Source organism: Gastrolobium bilobum, unplaced genomic scaffold (genome assembly GCF_033153095.1).
Source record: "Gastrolobium bilobum isolate Gb01-03AN ecotype WA unplaced genomic scaffold, APGP_CSIRO_Gbil_v1 utg7201, whole genome shotgun sequence".
In the NCBI taxonomy this organism is placed as follows: Eukaryota; Viridiplantae; Streptophyta; class Magnoliopsida; order Fabales; family Fabaceae; genus Gastrolobium; species Gastrolobium bilobum.
This window is the reverse complement of record NW_026897562.1, coordinates 352,141-358,691: the sequence shown is the minus strand read 5'-3', so window position 1 is coordinate 358,691 and position 6,551 is coordinate 352,141. Positions and strand designations below refer to the sequence as shown.

Here is a 6,551-nt window from a genome sequence, read left to right as displayed (position 1 = left end):
GCAATATGTTGCAGGTGCTTAGGAGCCCAAGGAGATTGGAGAGAAATGAGGTGGATCTTCGCGTTGGCAATGGAGCAAGGGTTGCTGCTCATTCTGTTGGAGATGCCGACCTTATTTTGCCTACGGGCCTTTTGTTGCATTTGAATAATTGTCTTTATGTTCCGAACATTTCTAGAAACATTATTTCTATTTCTTGTTTAGAACAAGATGGTTTTACATTTAGTATTAAGAATGGTACATTTTCTATCATTTTGAATGATATTGTTTATGGTACTGCTTCATTAATAAATGGATTGTATGTTCTGGAAATGGGAACTGAAGTGCTCAATGTAGCTGTGAAACGACCTAGGATAGATAATCAATCTTATCTTCTGGTTTGATTTCAGCAGACTCATTGCTTTGGACCTTCTCTTCTGGTCCTGTCTGAGCTTCAAGGTGTGAAGGGTCAGTGGCTTCTTCAACTTCCTTTCCTATGGGCTGTTTTGCTGGTTCGCGCTTTCGAGGTCGTGCCACTAAGTCTGGGGGTGGTAAGGTTTTTCCATCTCGCAGGCTTATAACATTACAATGCTCCTGGTTATCTTGAGACGGCTTTTCTGTATCACTAGGGAGTGTCCCTGGTTGCCTCTGTTTGAGTGCTCCAGCCAGCTGACCAATTTGGGTTTCTAGTTTTCGCATGGCTGCGCTGTTTTGATTCATGTACTCCTTGACAGAAGTCTCAAAGGATTGGGACTTCCCTTCACCCTTATCCCAGTTTTGTTGGTTCTGCCTGGGATACGGGGGTCGGTTCTGGTAGTTTCCTCCACTACCTCCAGCATTATTCTGATTCCTCCAGCCTCGGTTATTGTTCCCTTGATGGTTGTCATTGCTCCTGTTGTTGTTGTCATACCCTCCTGCATAGCACACAGCAGCTAGATTGTTACAGTCCTCATATTCATGAAGACCTCTACAAGTGGGGCAACTCTGACTTGATTGAGTCAAAAGAAGTTGCTCAGTTGTTTTTTTCTGTTCCATGGGCTTCCAGTTTTTTATAGTGTTCTGGAGCGAAGCCATTTGTGCAGAAAGAGCATCAGCTGAGCTTAGCTCAAGAACTCCTACTTTCTTAGGAGCACTGTGTCGTGTGGAAGGCCATGAAATATGTTTTTTTGAAAGTTTTTCCAACAACTGGTAGGTTTCTGGATAAGTAAAATCCAAAAGATCTCCCTCTGCAGCTGCATCAACAGTTGCTTTCAATGGTGGGGTTAAACCATGATAAAACGTGTGAATGATGCCCCAATCAGAAACTCCATGATTCGGGCAGATCCGTATCAACTCTTTAAAGCGTTCCCACGCTTCATACAGACTTTCTCCATCATACATTTGAAAAGAAGCTATATCAGCCCTCACTTGGGCTTGTTTTGCTTGGGAAAAAAATCGGGTAACAAACTGTTCCGCCAATTGCTCCCAACTGGTGATGGAGTTTGGGGGCAATGTTCTCCTCCATTCTTTGGCTTTTCCAGCTAAGGAAAATGGAAAAAGCCGCATCCGCATGTTTTCTTCCGAAATACCATGAACTTTGAAATTGTCAACTATCTCAGTGAAATTGTCCAAATGACTGTGAGGGTCTTCCATGGGTAGTCCATGGAACTGACCAGCGTTCATAATCATTTGGAACATTGCAGGTTTTATTTCAAAGTTCGGGATATTCAGAGGAGGGGGAACATATCCTCGTTCTGGACCATTTCTGAAGGGAGCAGCCATATCATTCAATGATGGCCCTCTTCCTTCATTCGGTCCTTGTTCAGGCTCATGATTATGATTTCCATTGTTATCATTGTTTACAACCTCCTCCATTGTACTGTTTTTCAACCTTTGAACTCTTCTTCTATTTCTGAAGGTTCTCTCGGGTTCTGGATCAAAAAGTACTATTTCCAGTCCAAGTTCTGTAGGTTCTGTGCTCATACAAATGGAGGAGGTTTATTAAAACAAAAAGACTGCGATTAAACAGCAAAAATGTTTCCTTAAAAACGCCCTTTCTTGCCAAATGATCCCCGGCAACGGCGCCAATTGCTTGGTCGAACCGAGAGTTGCTCGGGAATATTTCTTTCAGAGAGCAAGAGTGTAGAGTAGTAATCAGGATTGCCAACAGGAGCAATCTACTTTGACTAAGAGCAACCCTCTTCAACTATACGCAAGCGTACGTGTCAAGCAATATAGGGTATTAAAGCCCCAGATTTATCGTCCTCAGGGAGCAGTTGTGAAGTAAGAAGTGCTAAAGGAAACTTAATTTGTAAAATGGAGCAATAAAAGAAATCACTATTATCAGCTAAGCTTTACAAAGAGCAATCTCTGGGCAGCTAGTTAAACAATGTTAACCATTCTGAACCAGATGAGAGCAGTGAATGACTTAGCATGGTCATCGAATAAAATGACATCAATTGAAGTAACTTTAAGAGCAGTCAACGAAATGAAAGTAAGAGCATCAGCTAGTAAAACACAGTTCAGTTATCGTGAGGAAAAGGTTGTGATAGGAATTGAGTTAAGATTAATTTCAGAAAGAAAAAGATCAAGTAGGTGTTACGGGTTCCATGTTTTCATCCCTTTGGTTAACCCTGCCTGGTAGCATATTTTACAAGTGGATTTTGCTCCTTCCCTTGTTTTGCTATAGGTAAGCAGAGGGTAAGGCCTTACTCTCCACGTTACTCCATAGTACTTGGAGTTATATGCAAGGAAACCATGTTGCCTTCTCAAAAGAGCATGGATTCACATGACAGTGCTCCCCATTCCAGGTGTTTATCCCTCATTTCTTCAGGCTAAACTACCCCAGGATTTTGAGAATGCTCCACACGCCTTTGTCAGTGTTTCATCAACCGAGTGGTCCCGGGATGAGGTTGCCAGCCCAAAGGGTTTCACAAAATCAATAAATTAAACCAAAGAGTAACTCAAAATTCATTTATAAAATATGTGTTCCTTACAAAGCTATCCTAAGACAAAAGGGATTACTTCTATGGAACCCTCACCTACTTAGAGGAAGTTAGCTCCTAGTGAGCATTTTTACAAAGAAATAAGAAAACAAAGAGACAACCAGTCCTAGGATGGGTGTTGATCCTTCTCTTTATGAGGATTGCTTGTTCCTTTTATAGGGTTCTTCATTTGATCTCCATTGTTCCTTTCATCAAGGGTCGTGCTTTGTCTAAATCCTCTCCAATGGTAGCTTTGCTTCTTGCCAGCTTGGCCTTAAATGGAAGTGGTCCCCCTTGCTTTTGGCACCTTTTGTGAGTAGGAGTATCGGATTCAAGGAAGCACCTCCACCTTCTCTGTTGTAGCTGACGTGGCGGCTCCCCATTGCTCAGCTTCTTTGCTTTCGTACTGTAGCAGAGGCAGCACCTCTACCTTCTCTGCTGTAGCTGACGTGGCGGCTCCCCATTGCTTCCTTTGACTTTAGAATTTGAATTTGAATTTAAAATTTGAATTTGAATTTAAAATTTAAGTGTTTGAAAGTTTGAATTCAAATGTTTGAAATTCGAATTTGAATTGGTTATGAAAAGTTGTTTCATAACAAAAGGATAAGATGAGATCTTGTTGGAACATATCAGGAGGAGATCTTTTGGACATAATCCAAGGATAATGTGGTGCTGATTTTGGCTAGATTTGATCATCAAAATCAGCTCCAGAAGATACGGTCTGTTGGGAGAATATTTGAGTGAGTTGATTTAAGTTTGAAATGCAACTAACTCAAATGTATCTGGTCACCTTATAGGCTATATGGGCCGCACCATATAGCTGATTATATGATGGTTCATGATCAGATTTCTGACAAGGTTTTGAACTTAGTCTCATGAGAATATTCTGGGATGTTGTTGGCAATTTTTGAAATGCAACAACTCCACTTATTCTCTCCCCATAGGGCGCCACTTTGATCAGATTTTTGGGAGAAAAATCTGATTTGTTTTTTAAACTTAAAAGGCTCCTCTTGTGTGCTTAAGTAGCAGTTAGTTCCTCCTTAGGTTTTTGTGAAAAAGTCAAGCCTTTCTCTACTCATCTATGCGCCCCTTGTGAGGTTTTCTCTAAGAACACTTCACTCTTATAAACACTTTTACCTAGCCTCCTGCATCACACACTGAGCGCATAGCAAGCCTTATTGTGGTGATCAATCGGCGGTCTTACTGGAAGGAGTTCCTGTATCTAGACACGGGTGGTGCGGATCAACGTTAGAGGGTCTGAACCCTTCAGACCTACCTTGATCATGTTGAGTTTTCACGAACAAGGTATGACATACGTCTTAAAGTATACATCTTGATATGCATGTGTGTTCCGCTTGCGAAAAATTTTGTTTTTCCTTCACGCATGTTTCGGCCTTCAAGGCCAATTCTACTTTCAACCATTACCCTGGAGGATGTTCATCATCTACTAGGATTGCCCACTGATGGTGAGGTTGTGTCCGGGCGCCACGGACGACATCCATTTAAGCAGTTGGTCTATGACTACTTAGGCGTTGATCCACAGGCTGGTAGGGATTTGTTTGGAGGTTTGTTGGGTCTCCACTTCCTACGACAGAAGTTTCGGGATTATGCAAGCCACGCAAACACTGAGGTTGACCGTATGAGATATACTCGCGCACTAATTTTGCGCATACTCGGGGGGACACTGCTTCCAGCTTCGTTCCTGCGAGATATTTAACATATTTGGATAATTTCCAGCAGTGTGGAACCTATAGTTGGGGCTCTGCAGTTCTCGCCGTCTTATATAAGGAATTGTGCAAAGTGACTGACAGGAGACGTTCTGAAATGGGTGGTTGTGCACTCTTATGGCAATTATGGGCGTGGACCAGATTCCCGCCTTTCTCTCCTGGAGTACCCGAAGTCACTGATGAGCATGCTGCTTATGGACTCAGGTAATTGCACTGTTGTTTATGTAAATTATTCAAACAACACTGTATCTATTTTTACGGTTATTGTATGGTAATACATGTGGACTATTTTTTGCAGGTTTAACAGTTATGATCTGCGGCAGACTGTGTGTACACACATTCGCAGGTACCGACATCGTCTGGACGTTATGCGCATACGTGAGTTTTGTTGGAGACCATACCTGGGTTTCGCAGGTAATCCACCACCTTCTGACACCGCCCGCATATGGATCTCTGTCTGTCCACTTATTTGTTACCAGGTCGTTGTCTATCAGCAGCCCGATCGAGTTCTACGGTATTTTGGATTTCAGCAGCTTGTTCCACATGCTCCGATTAGTTGTCTTGACCTGTTGACTATTAGCATTACTGGTAAGACAGACGTAGATTAGAGGGAGAGACATGGATTCTTTATCGCTCAGTGGGAGGATAGGGATTCTCTGGTACTACAGGAGCTTTTGCCTCTTGCGCATAATGAAGAGGGCCACCTATCTGTTAACAGTGAGTATATGGGGTGGTTTCATAGAGTGACCAGTCGATGGATGACCTGCAGGGCTGCGATTGCGACGCACGTGGTATGTTGTAACACTATTGATTACTGTGGTTTTATAAACTTGTTTCACAGTCACTAACAAGTTAATTCATGTATGTACTACAGGCTGATCGCGCGGAGACGGTGGTCCATATGGCTTCGCCAGAGGGTCGGGTATCGTTCTCTATGGATCAGATTTATCACGAGGCACTCAGGGTAGTTGCCGCATGTGATGGTATGACCAGATTGACAGATCCTGGCGAGCCCGCAGCCCCACCAGTGGTACGTAATACACAGGACCCTCCGCATGTCCAGCGTCGTACCCGACGTTCGCGTATCGAGGGTTTGCCGCTTCACCATTCCACACCTTCTGTTGCTGATTCGCCTGTTGTAGTCCCTCCCATGCCCCCCCGTCACGCTGGGATGTATTATTCCCCTGGTTTTCCAGCAGGTCCTTCTGTACATCTTATTTAATTGCCATACAATATTGTTTAATTGCCATCTGTATATCTTGCTTAGTGTCAAACAATTGGTCCTTATATAGCTCATCGCCGATCTACCAGTTAGGTATTTGTGCTCCATTCATATCATCCAATTCTTGATCTGGATATTCCCAATTAACATTCATGAAATGGCTAATTCCAGACCAAAATGGTACATTATAATTTCCTGCATAATAACATATCCAAAACCCCAATATTAATGTCGTTTTATTTTGATATTAGATATTTTATTATAAAGCATTAATCCTTACATACCTGCAACAGGAGGATCTTGCATTCCGACAATGCATGGCGATGGAATTGGTTGTTCAACTGCAGTAAACGGACAATAATCAAAATCACCATCGACATCCGTATCCGATGACTCGCTATCTGGAACAAGACCTTCATCACGCTCTTCCTCGGAACTATCTGTACGCCAAAATGGATCGTACATGTCGTTGGCTGGAACCGCTTCATAAAAAATTTCTTGAGTTGGTGGTGCAAGCGTTGGGGACGCGACCTCGACTTCCGGATTAACCACTGGCACCATGTTTATGTCGATGATGTCAGTGCATGGATTGCTCGGTTGACTGCTGGATTGTCCACCGTAGTTGATTTCTGCATACAATTCAATAAATCTTGACTCGTCGTG

The 6,551-nt window shown here is 42.9% G+C and overlaps 1 non-coding gene across 1 annotated transcript; it reads left to right on the top strand.

Annotated features, from left to right (window-relative positions):
• Positions 1-1,279: 1,279 nt before the first annotated feature.
• On the top strand, positions 1,280-1,384 carry LOC133308094 (small nucleolar RNA R71). Its single transcript, XR_009751129.1, has one exon. It is a non-coding gene; the product is annotated as a small nucleolar RNA R71 (small nucleolar RNA).
• Positions 1,385-6,551: the final 5,167 nt, after the last annotated feature.